Below are 19,212 nucleotides of genomic sequence, written 5' to 3' on the forward strand. Positions count from 1 at the left end.
TAAAGAAAAACGACTATTTATCTGCTTAATTTAACATTTTGGAAATGAGAATTGGCTGAGAAATCCAGCATAATCACACAAACACCAGCGCGAGTGTACACAGTCCTTCATTTACACATTCATAAAACCATAAATCCAGACTAATTGGACGGCTCTCTGCTGTGGGAAGTTGCCAGATAGTTTTTTTGTGTTTTTGTTCTTTGTGAGTTTATTTGTTTGTGTTTCTCTTTGCCAGTTTATCTCCTGAAAGAGAATTGGATATTTGATGCACAGACTTTAAATACAACCATATATATGGAGCACAGAGGCACATTTTACATTTTCCTATGCACCTGCCACACATACAGTAATTATCTGTGTTTTTAACTTTTGTACCAGATTTACTGTATGTACCCAATGCTGTTAAAAAGTATTTGCACCCTACTTATTTATTTTATTTTGCTTACAATTTATTGATTAACAAACTATTATATTTATATATTTATATTTAAATATAATATATTTATATTCAGTTTTTATAGTTTTAGGAGTTCAGAAATCAATATTTGGTGGAATAACCCTGTTTTTAGTTTTTGATCACAGTTTTCTTCATGCATCTTGGCATCATGTTCTCCTCCACCAGTCTTACACACTGCTTTTGGATAACTTTGGGTATCTTCAGCTTGGTTCTCTGAGAGCTTTTGCCGTTGTCTATGGGTCATCTCAACCATCCAACATCACACGTTTTAGTTATCACTGCTAACTCCAGCCTTGTTTTAATACTGTTCTTGCTTTTCCGGGCAGGAACTGTCCTATTTATACCTGAATATGGCTTTATATGTGGCCCTCAATTATCTGCGTTATTAATAGATGTTGTTTTTCCTCTTTATTGTTGTGACAAGCGAAAGTGCCTCATAGTGCGTGTGCTATCTGCTGCTGTACTGTAATTAAACACTATTTTGCTTTCTGTAGGATTTTATCTGTTTATAGGGACTTAATATTAAATATTTATATACGTATTTGTTGATTCAATCAAAAGAATCCCTTCGTTTTTTATCTTAAACTTTGTAAATTTAATCAGGTTTAAGTTAATGCTGTAATTGCTGCAGGCTTATTTTTGTCATTATTCTATCATACGGTCTGCTGTTTAAATGATGCTTTGAAATTAACATTGTGCTCAATGTCCTGAATTTAAGTAAATGTTTAAATGAACTGAATTAATGACTCACTAATTTTTATGTACAGGTGCTTGAAAGTTTGTGAACCCTTCTGAATTTCTGCATAAATATGACCTAAAACATCATCAGATTCCAAGAGCAAGGTATGTAATATTTGGTCAAAAAGGACCCCAGGGTAACTTCTAAGCAACTGAAGGCCCCTCTCATATTGGCTGATGTTAATGTTCATTAGTTCACCATCAGCAGAGCGCTGTCTGAATGTTTTGTGGATAAATGAGACTAAAATAGGGCTTTTTGGAGACAGTAAACACTGCATTTCAGCACAATAACCTAGATTCCATCTGTGAAGCATTTCTGGGTCACTTTTATTGTTTCTGAACCAAAAATCTACTAAAGCTGGAGCTCTGAACCAGCTTAAACTGACTTGTTAAGCAACGCTCAACCACCCATTTGTAATTCATGCCGTGCTATAATCTCCATTGATGTTCCAAAATTGCTTTTAAAACTGGTGCAGAAAGTCTGGATAAATTCTCCAAACCCTCTGATTCTCTGTTTTTTGATGGCTCCAGGCTTCACAGAGAAAGCAGGTATGAATAAAGCAGGTTATTATTATCAGTCACAGGTGGAAAAAGCCATCACTCATTCCGAGTTTATCCTGTTTAGTCCTCTGCAGTGAGTTTTTGACCCTCGATCGCTGTTTTTTACTTACGCTTTCAGGCTCCAGATGGATTAAATGAAAGTCTGAACCTCTGGTGAAACGACCTGCAGTCTATTCATAGTTCAGAGCGTACTGTTGCTATGGATCAGGTTTAATGTTTGTACATGTTGTTCCTTATATGCTAATGAGAGTCTTATAAAAGTGTCACATTCACACCGCGGACTAAATAATCTGAGCGCAGGGAGCGCAGGCAGACTTGATCTTATTTGTGATTTTATAAGCAGCTAAATAATGAGTTGTGGTTGTGTTAAATCTGCAGACTAATACTTTACGCAGAGCTGCTTTGAGAAACAGTGATAGAGCTTTAATAGGGACGGCCGGGGCGACTCTTTAAACCACTGCTGCTTCTGCATTATTCAATCAAATCTACCTCTCATTTGTAGCGTACAGTGGATTTCCTCAGATAATAAAATTATCGTCTGTTTTGCCACTTTTACAGAAGCACAAACATGTGAAAAGTATCTTCATTTATTCCTCAGGTAGAAAACAGTATTAGCAACCCAGGGATGCTAACTCATACTCAGCACTCATCCACACACTAGACCAGTGAGAAGACAGAAGGCAGCCAATAGAGCACAGCGTACTCTCAACCGGAAACCACCTCCTTCTGTAGAAGTTAAAGTATCAACTCAAGCTTTTTACTCTTTAAATAAAAGTGTAATAGTACTGGTATCAGGCTCCGAGTGCTCCAGCGAACTAATGTGCTGCCACTATGATCAGGAGATCGCCAGTTCGAATCCGGTTCATGTAGCTTGCCATCAGCTGCCAGAGCCCTGAGAGAGCACAATTGGCCTTGCTGTTTCTCTCTGGGTGGGTACAGTACAGGAGATGGCGCTCTCTCTTTCCCCTCATCACTCATCAGTCCTAGGGTGATGTGGATCAGCACAAGGCAGCGTCTGTGAGCTGATGTATCAGAACCGTTAGCGCTGTGATGCTACTCAGCAATGCTACAGCATCAGCAGCAGCAGGCTGGGATAAATTAAAAATGCACATCAAGCAAAAGTCTCAGGAGGATTATACCTACAAATGAATATTCAGCAATCCAGACACATTCAGCTAGCAGAATAAGAATAAGTTTTTGAGAAACTGAATCAGAAGAAAAGCACAAAGTGGTCTAAAGCTGCTTTTATTTATTATTTATGGATTATGTTTTACAGGCCAGAACAGCGCCTTTTATCTGTAATGCTTCCTAATCTAGATTTTACTTTTCCAATAAAAAGGAAAATACAGCAACGAGTGCTGCAGCATTTAAAATACTCTAATTTAAAACCGAAATGGAAGCTTGTCCACGTTATCGATTCCATTGTTTAGTTCACAGCAAAACATTATTGATCTAAAAACAGAAAAGATGCATGAACTCATCACGGAGGCCTTGAACAGGAGAATGTATTCAATAGTGTTGATTAATTGGAATTGAGCACAGGCTGCTTTTGCAGTTTCTATTAACGTTTTTTGTTAGAAATTTTCCCTAAGGCTTTTGCAGTAAGGAATATTAGACAGTATCTGAGTTTCAGAGTTTTATTGGGTTTTATTGAGGAGATTTGGATGCGTCTGCTGAAGCTTCCTGCGTGTAAAAGTGACGGCAGGAACAGTTAGAGATGTTGTTGTGGTTCAGTTAATGGAGAGCAGGGTATAATTATCCATCGCAAGCTTGCTAACGATAAACGCTGACACGAGCTGAACTCGACCTCCTCCTCTTCTAAAGCCATCAAAGCCCACAGCAACCCAGTGTTTAACAAAACAGCCAGTGACAGTGAGTGAGAGCTAGAGAGGTAACGCGAAAATGTGTTATTAGCAGCTGATAGCAGATCTCAGGTCAGAGTTATTTTTAATTCATTTTGTTTTCTTTCCATTTTTATGTTCTGTTTCTAAGGAACATCTGGATCCACATAGATATTTTGTGTCGAGCCTGTCTCTCCTGCACTCTCCAGCCTCTGGACTACAATACCCAGAATGCACCTCACTCTGACATCACACACTCACACGACACTTCTATGAAGCAAATCACCAGAATATTGATTTCACCTGTGACCATCAGTGTATATCATTGCTGTCCAATGAAAAACAAGTATCTTCAAAACAGCAACTTTTTTGTAACAGTAGAGAGAGATAACAACTTTGTAACTTCTAGGCACCATCAGAAAACCTGTAATTTCGATTGTATTTTTTTATAATGTTTTTGATATATATATATATATGTTCTTAGATTATTATTCTGTACATCATTTTATCATTTCTTATCATTCCAATCATTTTACTTTACTTTTTACTATTATTACCATTTTATTTATTTTATATTTATTTTTATTTTTTTACCTTTTTTATGTGTAAATTTTTGTTGGTCTTTTTAAAATGTCTTATTCTTTTATTTTTTGTTTTTACGTATGTATATATTTTATTCTATTATTATTAAATGTTGGTTTAAAATTAGTATTTTGGACATATCAGTGTAATGCACAGCACATACTGTAAGTGTATATTGTGCACATATATTTTTCTTTTTTTATATAAGAACAAAAATATGAGCAACAAAACATTATTGATTTATTTTAAGTAGGAAATTATAAATAATAAAATAGTGATGTTTCTGTGCACAAACATAAGTGAATAGATCAGTGTAGATACAGTGTGTGTGTGTATGTGTGTGAGTGACTGCATCATGTGTACAGTGTGTGTACAGTGTGTGTGTGTGTGTGTCTATATGTAAACATGTTTGTGCGTTAGTGAATGTTAATGTGTGCATATTTACTGGAACAGTGTTTTGAAGGTTAGCATTCATTTATCACGAACGTACAGTAAATGTCATGGCTATATATATATATATATATATATATATATATATATATATATATATATATATATATATATATATATATATGGCTTATACTCATTTTAAACTCCCAGTCTCTAACCACCTTCAGACAGCCTGCCACTGTTACAGCTGATTTTGTTTCATTTTTATAATTTTGAAATGTATTATTTTTAGTTGTTTTAGGTCTTATTTAATTTTAAGTTAATATTTTATATTTAAAACAGTTTAACTGCCTTTTTACCTTTCTTTTATCATTTATTTTTATTTTGTTTTAATTGTTTTTTAGTTATTGCTTACCTTAACACTCTTTTATGTGTTTAGTTTTATTATTCTTCTGTAGTAGCTTTTTATTTATCTTTTTTACTAACTTTCATTTTTTTATTACCTCTGATTTTATGACTCCAACTCCTGAATTCTTATTTTTGTTTTATATTATTTGTTGTACATCTTATTTTAAATGTCTTATATACCTTAATACAATTAACGGTCGTTTTATTTATTTTATTTTTCAACCCCTTCTCTGTGTATAATGTCGGCTACATTGTAAATAAGCATTATTTACACCCTCAATGTACTCTAAATATAAATAAAAGTTTCATTAATTGATTTTCTTGATTGATCTTCTCAGGTTAAATTTGTGTGATATTAAAGTTATGTATGTCATGAAAGCATGATTAAAAATGATTAAAAATGATTAAAAATAAAGAAACCTGTAAGAGGGCAAATACTTTTTTATAACAATATATGTGGAGATGAAGGGGAGGAAGTGACTGTGTTGTTTAATTGCTGTAAAATGCTCTGGTGGTGAGGAGCTTCTGCTCCGGTTCTGTTCAGGGTGAGTATACCTTCACACCGTCTCTATAAATCACTCCTCATCGCTCACCTCAGTGATACTCAGGTGTCCTGAGTCTCCGGGAAAGAAGCCAAAAGCCCTGCATCCATCCATCTGACAGAGAGCACATCAGACCACACCACCCGGCCGGAGCCTTCAAACCTGCAGCTAATTGAAATAAATGAGGTTCTGTTTCAGCTTTATACTAAAAATTAAAGCGATGTTTGTTAAAAAAAAGTATAATGGAGTTTGTTTGTTTGTAGGCTGGGGAACGAGTGTTCTCTGGTTGCTCACCTTTACGTAAAAGTCACAAATACAGAGGCCTTTTTTTTTTAAGTGATCTATAGGCAACCATCAGCCGTGCAGTCTTTGCTATAATAATGACGGGAAAAGAGAGACATTACCACAATTGTCCTTGCTGTTTCTCTTTGGGTGGGTACAGTACAGTAGATGGCGCTCTTCTCTTTCCCCTCATCACTCCTATGAGGGTGATGTGGATCAGCACAAGGCTGCATCTGTGAGCTGATGTATCAGAACCGAGTCACTGTAGGCACTTTCCTCTGAGTGTTTGTGCTGCTGTGATGCTACTCGACAATGCTACAGCATTAGCAGCAGCTCAAAAAGAGGCGGAGTCTGACTTCACTATGTATCGGAGGAGGCGTATGCTGGTCTGTTTAACCCTCCTGGTGTGTTGGAGCATCACTGATCCTAATGCATGATGAGTGGGTTGGGTAATTGGCTGTATAAATTGGGGGGAAAATAGGAAAAAAATAAAATGAAATTATATTTAAAAACAAGATAGCAATGAGCATCATGACGCTCCTAAAAAAAAACCCAATTATGAGAAAAAAAACCTGTAAAATCACATAAATAACATGATAAACAAATATTTTTAACAAAAGCCTTCAACAGTATAGCAGTCCCAGTTATCACCTCCATAACCCTGTGATCAATGACCCAGCACTCCATCCACTGAGCCTCTAGAGACCCCCGCGTGTGAAAAATGTGATTATTCACATGTGAAATGAAATTTCGTTCTATTTTTTTTTCAGTAGGAGCGTTTCTAAACGAAGCCCTGGCTCGTCTCCAGCTTCTGTTTCACCACAAATTCACACAATCCCCCCATTAATCCCCGGCTATTCACACCGCGACTGACGCCAGTCATCAATCTGACTCTCTGAGACTCTTCTCTGATATGACGTCTTGATCTTCACCCATCAGCAGAATGAATGGGCTCTGTGAGCAGAATGCTGAGCAGCTGCAGTGTTAGGAGGAATTAGGACCTGTTTTTTGGGTTTTTAGCACTTATGTACAGATACAAATGCAGAAATCGGAAAGGAAAGGAACCCCCCGTTCCACAATTCACAATAAGCAGCCGTCATGTTGTGGACATGGTAGAAAAATTACATAAATTGGTTGTTTGGGTGTTTTACCTTTTTTTAAGCGGTTAGCACGTTAGCCTCCCAGCACTGGGGTCTTGGGTTCAAGCCCCTCTCTGAGTGGAGTCTGTGTGGGTTTCTTCCCACAGTCCAAAAACATGGAGATCAGGTCAATTGGGTTTTCTATATTGGCCAGAAAATTTTAAACACTCTTAATTGATCTGCTATGTATATGTAAAGTGTGTGGTATGCATATAAGTTGTGTAAACGTTGTGTTAACTGTATTAATTGCTGTTGTGCTGGGTGCAGTCCTCCTCCAGGTGGACGGGGTTGTTTCTGGTTGAGAGTACTTTGTGCGCTATTGGCTGCTGCTTCTCACCATTGTGTGAATAAGTGCTAAGTGTGATTGGTTGTGTGTAAAAAGTATAAATTGTAAAGCGTCTTTGGGTTTCTAGAATGGCTCTAAATATAAGATGAACTTTATTCTTTCACTTCATTAAATGTTATAAGGTTTTAAAAGGGAAGTCTAGCAAGAAAATATTCTCCAGATAGCGGAAAAAAGGAATCCAGGTTTTATAAAATCTGCCTGTATTGAACTTTATGCATTTAAAGCTTTTTTTTTTTCTTCCAATTTTACAGCACTGCACAATTATTGTATCTACATAAAACCTTTTTTACCTGAGAAATATACTGATTTACTGTAAAAGCAGCACAGAGGAGAGCGTGGCTCAGGCCCTCGCGGCTCTTTCCCGGTGCACTAATCTAAAATTCTTAATCTCAGTCATGGTGATACGGCGATTATGTAAAATGCTAATGTTTAATCATAGATTTGTGGGAAAGTGTGGAGTCAGAAGTGATGGATTGAGAGCAGAGCAGCCCTCAGGTCACTACATTTTCTTTCTTCCCTCTGATTCCCTCTATTTTCCCCTCTTTTTATCCCTCTCTCTTACTTACACATTCATTCATGCACAAATGGACACACACACACACACACACACACAAAATAAAAAAATCCAGTATAGGAACAGCCTGATGAAGATCTCGCAGCCCAGAGCGTGAGCACATAGATTATTCTGCCCCCTAGCTGGTCAATATAGTTAATCCTGCATGAAATTATATTTTGTTGGAGATATAAAAAGCCAAAGCTTGTCATCATTTTAAAATGTCCATGGAATCAAGTGTGAGAGTCTGGAGATAAATGCTTTGCTCGCAGCAGGACATGCTTTTCATAACTGTCAAAAGCCTTTATAGATTCTCTCATCAAGAGGAGATATTAAAGTTAAACTTTTTAGTGTTTTTTCATTCTTTCTTACTAATTCTAATAGTTTTTAAACATAATTAGTAATAACATATTTAATATAAAAGGCAAGGTTATTTATATAGCGCCTTTCATTCAAAGTGCTTTACAAATTAGAATATATCTACATCGATGGGTGTGGTGATCTGTCCCTTACACTCTGTGAAAATTTCTTAATGAACGGACCAACAGAAATTCTCCAAAATTACCCGAAATAAAAATATTCTGCTTTGACTTCCAATTAAAAATTTAGAAGGTTTATTTCTCTCCTGTAAAGTTGCAGTTTTGGAGATACATGCGGTTTACAGATTTCATTGGACAGTGATGATATAAAAATTTATGTTTAAATAAAATAAAAATAAGCTTTAATTCTTATTTTTTTATGTTAAGTTTATGAGAAGATTTTGTTAAACTAGTTATTGGTACTGGTTACACTGAGATTTTGTGATAAAAAATTAGAAATTAAATATGCAAATACATTAATATATTCTCACAATTAGAATATCAAACGTACGTTGCAGTAGTGATGTGAGTAGTGTGTGTGAGTAGTGAGTGTGAGTAGGGAGTGTGAGTAGTGAGTGTGAATAGTGAGTAGTGAGTAGTGAGTAGTGAGTGTGAGTAGTGAGTGTGAGTAGGGAGTGTGAGTAGTGAGTGTGAGTAGTGAGTGTGAGTAGTGAGTAGTGAGTGTGAGTAGTAAGTGTGAGTAGTGAGTGTGAGTAGTGAGTGTGAGTAGTGAGTAGTGAGTGTGAGTGTGAGTAGGGAGTGTGAGTAGTGAGTGTGAGTAGTGAGTGAGTAGTGAGTGTGAGTAGTGAGTGTGAGTAGTAAGTAGTGAGTGTGAGTAGTAAGTGTGAGTAGTGAGTGTGAGTAGTGAGTGTGAGTAGTGAGTGTGAGTAGTGAGTAGTGAGTGAGTAGTGAGTGTGAGTAGTAAGTAGTGAGTAGTGAGTGTGAGTAGTGAGTGTGAGTAGTGAGTAGTGAGTGTGAGTAGTGAGTGTGAGTAGTGAGTGTGAGTAGTGAGTGTGAGTAGTAATATGAGTGTGAGTAGTGAGTAGTAAGTAGTGAGTGTGAGATGTGAGTGTGAGTAGTGAGTAGTGAGTGTGAGTAGTGAGTGTGAGTAGTGAGTAGTAAGTAGTGAGTAGTGAGTAGGTCGGTGATAACAGTGAGTGGGCTCCAGCCCACCGGGGCCAATCATGTCGGCAGCTCGGCGCAGTCGGCAAACAGGACGTGAGTTTTTTTTTTTATTTATTTCTATGTAAATATGTAAAACAGTGCTGCTGTGTGTTGGGGAATGTGGAGAATGCAGTACACTGTGTTTGTTTTGTCTGCATGAATAAAAATGTAGATTAAATCCTGGATAATTAGGATTTTAATGAGTTCATATCTGCTGCATTATCCCATCAGTAGGTGTTCTTCTTCTCCTGCTCTTTATTTTACACAGTCTGCTGTTTATGAAGCTGCAGTGTTTATATATGAGTGATGAGCAGGGGGTATTGTGTGTTTGGGGTTATAGTGAATATAAAGAACGTCGTTCCTCTGGGATTCAGACGTTTTCTCAGACGCTTTTCCAGAATAAACACTTATTTTAAAGCAAACTGTTGAACTGGATGTTGAAGAGAGAGCTGTAGCGTCTCTATAGCCGCCAGATACGCAAACATTTATTTTGCTGTCTGATTCTGTTTTTGCCCATCTTCCTTTATCCACTGTTGACTTATAAATATATATTTGTTTTATTTTCTGCTGTAAACTGAAAAAAAAAATGGGTTTGACATTAAAAGATGAATATTTCACATTTACAGGTATATACAACATTTCTCCCAAATTCCAAATACAAATATTCTCATTTAGAGCATTTATTTACAGAAAATTAGAAATGTCTGAAATAACAAAAAAGATGTAGAGCTTTCAGACCTCAAATAATGAAAAGAAAATAAGTTCATATTCATAAAGTTTTAAGAGTTCAGAAATAATCAATATTTGGTGGAATAACCCTGGTTTTTAATCACAGTTTTTTTCATGCATCTTGGCATCATGTTCTCCTCCACCAGTCTTACACACTGCTTTTGGATAACTTTATGCTGATTTACTCCTGGTGCAGAGATTCAAGCAGTTCAGTTTGGTGGTTTGATGGTTTGTGATCATCCATCTTCCTCTTGATTATATTCCAGAGGTTTTCAATTTGGTAAAATCAAAGAAAGTACTTTTTCTTTTTTTAAGTGATGTCTTATTTTTCTTCCAGAGCTGTATATATTTCTATCTTTAGTGAAGATATCTAACATGTATTATCAGCTCAGGCTGGTGATGCTGGTGTGTTTTATTGGCTGAAACAGCTCCTATTATGGCAGCTGGCCACATATAAAGTAAAGATTAAGTAGGTGAAATAGCGTTGCGTTCAGCATACCTAATTATTTTGTACTTATATAAGAATATTATATCCAGCCATATTCATACAGCTAATAGAGCTAATGTTTCACAGGTCTGCAGGGTGGAATCCAAACGCCCGATATAATCCACTTCAGCTGAGCATCAGCACTGTTAACTTCCCGCTCTGGATTGTTACTCAATTCAACAAAACAGCTGCAAACATCAACATTAACGCAGTATTAGCCCCATCAGACGCAGCCTTCGCGCTGTACCATGAATTAAAGCGGAGGAGGGATGAGCATTACTGGCAACCCATTTAATCCCACCTGAAGAGCCCTCAACACAGTGAGACCTGGAGAGTTCTCCACTGAGACGCCGGCTCTCAGACCCATTCAAAACTCTCTACTTACCCATAAACACTCAAATAATAAAATAAAAGTACCTGTGCAGCTGCTCACACACTTTATTTTTTTTTTATTCGGCTTAAAATGTCTTATTCTGGGATATTAATAGATGGTAAGTGGTGCAGGTCTGTCTCAGTGTCTGGTGTGGGTAGTGTCATGGCGTGTCGTGATGCTCATTGCTATCTTACACCCTGTTAACAGTCTTTTTTCACACCTTATGCTTGCTCTGTTAAAATAGCAATATATCTACATGGGTGTGGTGGTCTGGAAGTGAGGAGTGTTCAGGTTAATTTTTTGGAGTGTTTATTCTGTATCTTGATGGTGGGAAATACAGGTGCGCCACTGACTGATTTAAACTCTGTCAACAGTCAATCATCCATTCCTATCTTAGCCATGCAGGAGCGCCGTGTGCATTTAAAATGGATCAATTTGACCTGAAACATAACAGGAAGGTTACATAATAAATAGATAAAGAAAAAAAAAACACTGAATGAGAAGGTGTGTCCTAAATTTGGTGTATGTTCCAGGTTCCAGTAAAAAAAAGCCACTTGAATTCATGAGCTTTAAGAGTGACAACATTAAATAAAGTCACTTATTACATAAAATGTACTGTAAAGTGAAAATCTTAAATACATATTTAATGGATTTCCCAAATAAAATATCTACTTTTTTGGTGTTTTGTTGTGATAAAGAATTAGATTTTTTAAAGCTTAACACAAAATAAAAAAACAAAACAAAACAGGGGAATGGGGAGCAACAGACAGGTAGAGAGAATGAATGCAAAAGAAAAAAATATATAACTGCATAAAGATAAATAGGAGAAAATCCAAAATCCATATAACAAATGTCCTTCATTCACCATAATGGTGGTTTACCTGCCGACAATCCAGTTTACCACTGAATGAGTGACTATACAAGAATCACATTTTTTAAATGCTTTTATCAAATAATCCTGTATTTTCACTCATAATAATGTGCAGCAAAAAGGCTTTTAATTTGAAATTGAACAGGAAGAAGAAGGGCAGCAGCAGAAACGCCCAGGCGGGGGTTCTTAATAATTTGGCCGCAGGGTAATTAAAATCCCACGCTGAGGATCCTGTTAGAGAAAAACATTATATATTTATGTAATATTTGCTGATATTTCCTCAGTGCAGTATGATAAAGCAGATTAAGCTATAAAGACGAGTCTGAGTCAGTTTCTGTGTGTTAATTCATTCATTAACAGCGTTCAGATCTGTGAGATCAGTGTGAGGAGTTTGAGGACGAGGCTGCAGATATAATTTGTATTTATGAAATATAAAAACTTAACAGACTGCGTTCTAATGGAATCTGACAGTGTTTACAGAGGACATCTTTAGTGTTGTGACACATGAGTCACAGGGTCACGCTGTTATTTCACACGCACAATATAAAAGCTTATATGTAGCTTCATTTCCTGTTTACATAGAGGAACGTGTCTAATTTAAAAGAGCAGCAGTGCTTAGATTATTATAATGAACGAAATAATCAGAGATAGAGTCAGACTGTGCATGAGCCAGGAAACACACACACACACACACACACACACACACACACACACACACACATATATATATATATGTTTTTCATGTTTTTGCTAATTCTATGCTTAAAACTAATTTCTGTTACTTTCATTCCTGTTACTCAAAACATAAAAAGTAACAGGAGTGAGTTTCAGAAACTGTCTTTTGTTTTATTTCTATCATAAATATCAGTTATTATATATATTGAGTTATTTGAACATGCAGTCAACTATTTCTTTAAAATAAAGAGAGAAATCCTGAGAGAAATTCAAAGGAATTACTTTTAAACATGCTTTTTAAATGGTTTTGTAGCCATATTCGGGTTAGAAACCTTGTAAAAAAAAATTAAGTTTAAGTAAAGCTGCCTGATATTAACCAGTAAATGTTTTGTATAGTTAAATATATGTGTTATTCGATTCAGAGCTGAAAAAAGATAAAACAAATTAGTTTAATTTGAAAGAGTTACAACAAGCAAATGGCTCCCATTAGGTGGAATAGCCCAAATAGTTTATATATTAAATTGTAAATACTTTAAAAATATTAATAAGCACTTAAAACACATAAATAAAAAGAACAGCAGTGATATTGACTTATTTAATATAATAAATCTAATAAAATAATATATAAAGTAAGTTTAGTCATTTAATATGTTATTATAGATATATTAATAAAGTTTTTAACAGAAATTAAGTTAATGATGACCGACGGAAATAAAAAAACAAAGTAAGATCTGAGGTTTTTACAGTATAAACTAATGTAGAATCACTGTTTGATACACCAATGTTGCACTTTCTATTTTTGTGTTATAACTGCTAATTAATGGTTTATAAACTAATTCATTAATAACTGTTAATAAACTCCTTTGTAAATTAGCTATGAACCCTTTATAAAGGAGCCCTAATGTAAACTGATACCTGATGAATTCATCCTGTGCAACAGAGGAAACACTTGCTAATTCTTTCCTGGGGCGGTCCTGATGAGTGCCATTTTCATCATCATAACGTTTTTGATAGGCTTTGCAGTGACATACTTTGCACTTGAGGATACTTTCAAAGTGTTTGAAATGTTTTTGCCAATAACAAAGACGCACTGACACACCTTAAATCAAGCTGCAGGCATATAGATCAATTAAGTATGATAAAATAGTGCCCTAAAACTGTGTCTAACCCTTCAGTCTGTTATTTAAGCCGCAGATTGTGCAGGTCTGTGTTATTTGTGTAATTAGTCCTGCGCTCGGCTGCTTTATATCCTCCTGTTTTCTGCTCGTCTCGCTCTTCTTGGCTACTGAAGATAAAGTTTTGGCATTGGTCGTCTCCACATGACAGCTGGCCTGCCTACACCATCTATGGCACTATTGTAATGCTGATAGAAGAAAAGATTAAAAAAGAAATAGAAAATCAACACGGCTCTTCTTTAAGAAGTGCACTCTGCAGGAGAAGAGCTGGAGTTTTCCTCCTGAGAGACTCTCTGCATTACTGCTGGTGAAGTGAAGAGCAGGACGGGACTGAGGGTTCAGTAATTAAGGCCATTTCGTTTAATGGCCAACTCATGTCAAATAAATATTTTACAATAAAAATGGAGCCACACACAAGTTTCTGTCATACAACATGCAGCAGCAACACTCTGTAACATCTGTGTGCCTTGATTGAAAACCTGAGTACTCGGTACAAGACCAGGCAGGTTTATTTATACAGCACCTTTCATACACAACGGTCATTCAAAGTGCTTTACAAACTATTAAATACACAGAGAAGTCCAATTAAAAACATGTAAAAGAATTACAGTAAAAATGGAAATAAAAACTAAAATAAGAATAAAGAATGATTGATTCAAACATGATTAAAACAAAGAGAAGTCAAATTAAAAATACCTAAAAGAACAACAAAGAATTGGAAATAAAAATAAAATAAAAATAAAGCATAAATAAAACATGATACAGATGACCTTATACTGGTAGAAACCCAACTAACAAATTTAACAAATAAGCCCAGTATCATGTTAAGAGTTGTTATTATTAAAATAAAAGCTTAGGTATATATATATATATTTGAACAGGAAGTTTTAATGTATTTTAAGCAGAAAATAAAGTGCAGATCTTGCTGCTGGGGGGATATAAGTAATCAAACTTTAATTCTTTAAAAACCCTTGTTCTTTTAAAGTCAAACGAGTGCTGGATGTTGATCTACACATTTCTGTTATGAGAACTGTTTATTTGGGTAAGTAATGCACTTCTGTTTATTTAAAGTAAGCTTAGATTTCCAATGTTTTACTAATAATTGGGGCCACCATTCTATAGTAATGTGGAAAACTTGCTTTTTCAAGCAGTAATTTTGTGTATTTTACAGGAAAATAACAGAATACATGCATATAATCATTAGTGCAGTAGTCAGTTGTAAGGAAATGTGTTGGTTACTGTTTAAAGTTATTGATATCTGATTTTTGGTACATACTCCAGTCACTGACTGCATGGATTTATTCATTTCCACCAAATTCCCTCCTCCAATAAGCTATGTATTGTGTAATAGCTGTAAATACTGGGTTTCCTCAAGCAGAGCTTTGTAAATTGTGAAAGTGAAGTTAACACACACTCACACACAGTGGGTGGAATCTGGAAAGGACCAAACTTGGCAGAATGTTGGGAAAAAAAACAACTTACTGTAAAAATAAACTTAGCTTGACTTATCCTACCTAGTACAGTCTCAGTTTTCTCCATATGTTCAGTTTTTCTCCTTTTTATCTAGATCATTCTCACTTCCTAAGAAAAAAAAACACCAATATAAAAAATCTTTAAGGGGGATCTTAAGAGGAATAAGCAAAATTGTACAAAAATACATTCATTTACAATGGGGCGTATATGCAGCTGGAACAGGGAACAGCCTATTGCAAAATCCCACATTATATTATCAACATTAATATTTTAATATTTTAACATTTATATAGTCATTATGGATTTTAGAAAAATGTGTTTTATACTTTAAGTAGTTTTGAAACCAGTACTTTTACACTTTTTTTTTACTTATACTAGAGTAAAAAGCTTGAGTTGAAGTGTATATATTTCTACCTACAGAGTAATGAATTGAAATACTTTTACATCTTTTAGTTTTAGGCATTTATTATACTTCATTTAATCTTAATCTCCTGTTCACTCATGTTCAGTTTGAGGTAGAATCAAGCAAACACTGAGATAAAAGTAAATTCTCTATTTATAAGATGATTCATCCAGGAAGAACAATAGACCAAAAACACTGGAAAATACAGGACATTTGAAGCGACGCTTTGCTTTAAACATAATAATAATAATAATAATAATAATAATAATGATGCTGTAGGAGACTGAGCTCTGCTCCTATCAGAGATAAGCAGTGCTGGTTTAGACTGCATTATAGATACAGCTCTATAAAAACTCCTCTAAACTCAAAAACCAAATAAATCACTCCCTCTCTCCTCTAATACACCGTGGCATTGAATAGATCAGATCAGAGAGGCTCATTATTATTCTGGATTGACTCGCTTCCCTTTCGCTAACTATCAGCGGAGCACATCAGCGCAATTGACTTTGATTATTAAATCAGAGCTTTTAAGATAGACATCGAGACGCAGAGTAAAGTGGGACTGGAGAATGCCTTCTTTTTGAACTGCTATCACAAGAAAAAAAACCTCTCTCTCTCTCCCTCTCTCTTTTCCTATGCATACTGTATATTATATATATATAGTGTGCAGTGCATACAGTAGGTACCCCTTCTGCAACACCCTATCCTACATGTTGATGAATATAACAGTGAACATTTACTATTATTTAAATTACTTGTATACATTTTTGATTTAGTTATATGAACTTTAAAATACACATCAGCATTTAACAGTCCACAAATGCAGCTACAAATAACAAAGCACCATCGTAGCATCCTCACCAGAACACTGAGGAGGGGTTACACAGCCATGGCCCCGCCCCCCTTAGTGAAAATTATAAATCTGGAGCCGTTTTGATTGGGTAGTATCGCTGTGGGTTAGATATGTGTTTTATAGCATCTGAAAAAATATTTTTATTTAACTTTAATCATAATTTGCAATAGCCATAATATGTATTACCTGATTAAATATTATGTGCCCCTGTTATATATATATATATATATATATATATATATATATATATATATATATATATATATATATATATATATATATATGTACCTGGGGGACATTGGACCTTCCAGCAGGACAATGATCTCAAACATACCTCCAGTTCTACCAAGCTATATTTCACATCTGAAGGATGTTTTTACTGCCAGAGGGAGTTAAACTAAGTAGTAATGTTGTATGTGACTAAGGGGTTGAATAATTTTGTAAATGAGGAAATCACAAAAAGGACATTTGTTGGTATATTAGAAAAAAAATATTATTTTAATTTAAGTTTAATTTCTTTATCATACAAGTCCAAATTTGATGTGATTGTGTACAATATATATAAAAATACTGCTAAAACACTTTACTGCAGTTGGGGCTGAATCATTTTAAAAACAATTGTATATATATATATACACACACACATAGATACAAATAGTACACTCCATTACTTTTGTCTCATTTCATTTAAAAACTTTTGAAACTGCTGTATTTTTTTAGTAAGCCTGACACACATAAAAAAGCCTCTTTTTCACCCAAGTCTTACCTATTAAGCAATTAAATCTTCCTAAGTAGAGGCTGTCGTCCCCCTTGTGAGTCTGAACAGAGATAAATTTATTCCATCTTTAATGGGATGAGTAAGAACTCTGAACTGTTTCCTGTATCCAGGGAACGCGGGGGGCAGGAAGTCAGCAGCGCTGAAATAACTGATGGGGTTTTGCTGGGCGAGGGTTCATGAGGTTTCCTCTCTGGGACGCTGCGGTACATCAGATACAGAGAACCCAGCCTTCAAAACCCAGCACTGGGCACGAACTGGGCACTAACTCACCCAGTACAGACTGAGTGTAGAAATTACAAGCTGATCTCACTGTGCTCTATTTTTACACAGAAAATGAAAAGAATAGATCAGAATGACTCCATATATATATATATACAGGTGTTGGAGAATGAAACTGAAACACCTGGTTTTAGAGCACAGTAATTGATTGTGGTGACGGACAGTTCTGGTGGAAACAGGAGAGTTGAGGTGCACATTGAATTCTGCGTGATTTGATCAGCCGTGGTTTTATGTTTTTTGGATACAATCCGGGTTAGCACCCGAACATCCCTTTCAGACAGCTTCCTCTTACAGCGTCCACAGTTAATCCTGTTGGATGTGGTTGGTTCTTCTTGGTGGTATGCTGACATTACCCTGGATACCGTGGCTCTTGATGCATCACAAAGACTTGCTGTCTTGGTCACAGATGCTCCAGCAAGACGTGCACCAACAATTTGTCCTCTTTTGAACTCTGGTATGTCTCCCATAATGTTGTGTGCATTGTAATATTTAGAGCAGAACTGTGCTCTTACCCTGCTAATTGAACCTTCACACTCTGCTCTTACTGGTGCAATGTGCAATTAATGAAGATTGATCACCAGGCTGCTCCAATTTAGACATGAAACCTAAAATCCCACACTAAAATGATGACAGGTGTTTCAGTTTCATTGTCCAACCCCTGTATATATATAGGGAGGTGAACAGGTGTGATCAATATTCCAGTGATTGACTTCCTGGTGGTGCCGTGTGCAGTGATATGCGATGAATGTGAGGGATTGATGTCAGTGTGTGGTGCATTCTGGGTATCGTAGTCCAGAGGCCATTGTGCCTCTAATTTTAATTAAATTGAATTGTTATTATTTATTCGTTTGACATCACCAGCTGCCCCTCAAGCTGCACAAGCGTCTCACAATCAATGGCTTTATAGAAATGTTCAGGTATTATCATTAGAAATAATCTCGTTACATTAACTTACAATAAAATTCCTGTCCTCCTGTAGCATTAGCAGCACTATGCTGTGCTAAAATAGCAAAATAGAAGATATTCTGCCATATTCAGATAAAGAAGATCCAGAAGGAGACTTTGCTTCATGTAATGATCTCAGCAGATGCTGCAGATGCTGAGAAGCCTGAACCGCTGCTCTGCAGATCCGAGCAGCATCAGTAATGTTGGGGGTCTGTTTGTGTGTATGGTCGGGTAATTAATGTTATATCTAAGGTCCGTCTAATTGCCTTGTTTTCCCGGCGGGTGATTGATGCCGCGAGTGGTACGGACGAGTCTGAGCTGCCTCACATCCCCCTGTGGCTTATTAGTCACGGCGGGTTTAGAAACTCTAACCATTAGCGGCCGGTGGAGCCGAAGGAAGAGCAGAGCGACAGAACGGAGGGAGACTCTCTCTCCTCATCTCTGCCTCACCAACATCTCCTTCAATTAATATGGAAATCAGCTGATCCTCCGACACCCAGCATTAGAATATCCCTCCAAGACTGACCTCTTTTTTCTCCTCTCTCTCCAAATCTCTCGGCTTAATTTCAGAATTATTCTTTTCTCTGCTTTTTTTTTTCCCGTTCCTCAAAGGAGCCGCAGGAGCTCATTTATGGTTAAATCTTTTAGCGGAGGGGAAACTCTTCTGCACAGAGAGAAGACCTGCCTGAGAAATAAACCTCTATACTGACCTTAAGGTGGAGCAGGACTTCCATGATTACTCGTCCATTACTCATGGAATCACAGATTAAATATCGGATATTCTCTATTATTATAAGTCAAAATCATTC

The 19,212-nt window shown here is 36.1% G+C and overlaps 1 long non-coding RNA gene across 1 annotated transcript in view; it reads right to left on the bottom strand.

Moving 5' to 3' along the window:
• LOC125804795 (uncharacterized) overlaps positions 1-18,120 on the bottom strand; it is a 376,893-nt gene extending 358,773 nt beyond the window's left edge. The window contains exon 1 of the long non-coding RNA XR_007440974.1: positions 18,064-18,120. This is a non-coding gene — a long non-coding RNA (uncharacterized LOC125804795). The remainder of the gene's footprint in view (positions 1-18,063) is intronic.
• Between the last annotated feature and the right edge of the window lie 1,092 nt (positions 18,121-19,212).

This window comes from Astyanax mexicanus, chromosome 10 (assembly GCF_023375975.1).
Source record: "Astyanax mexicanus isolate ESR-SI-001 chromosome 10, AstMex3_surface, whole genome shotgun sequence".
NCBI lineage: Eukaryota > Metazoa > Chordata > Actinopteri > Characiformes > Acestrorhamphidae > Astyanax > Astyanax mexicanus.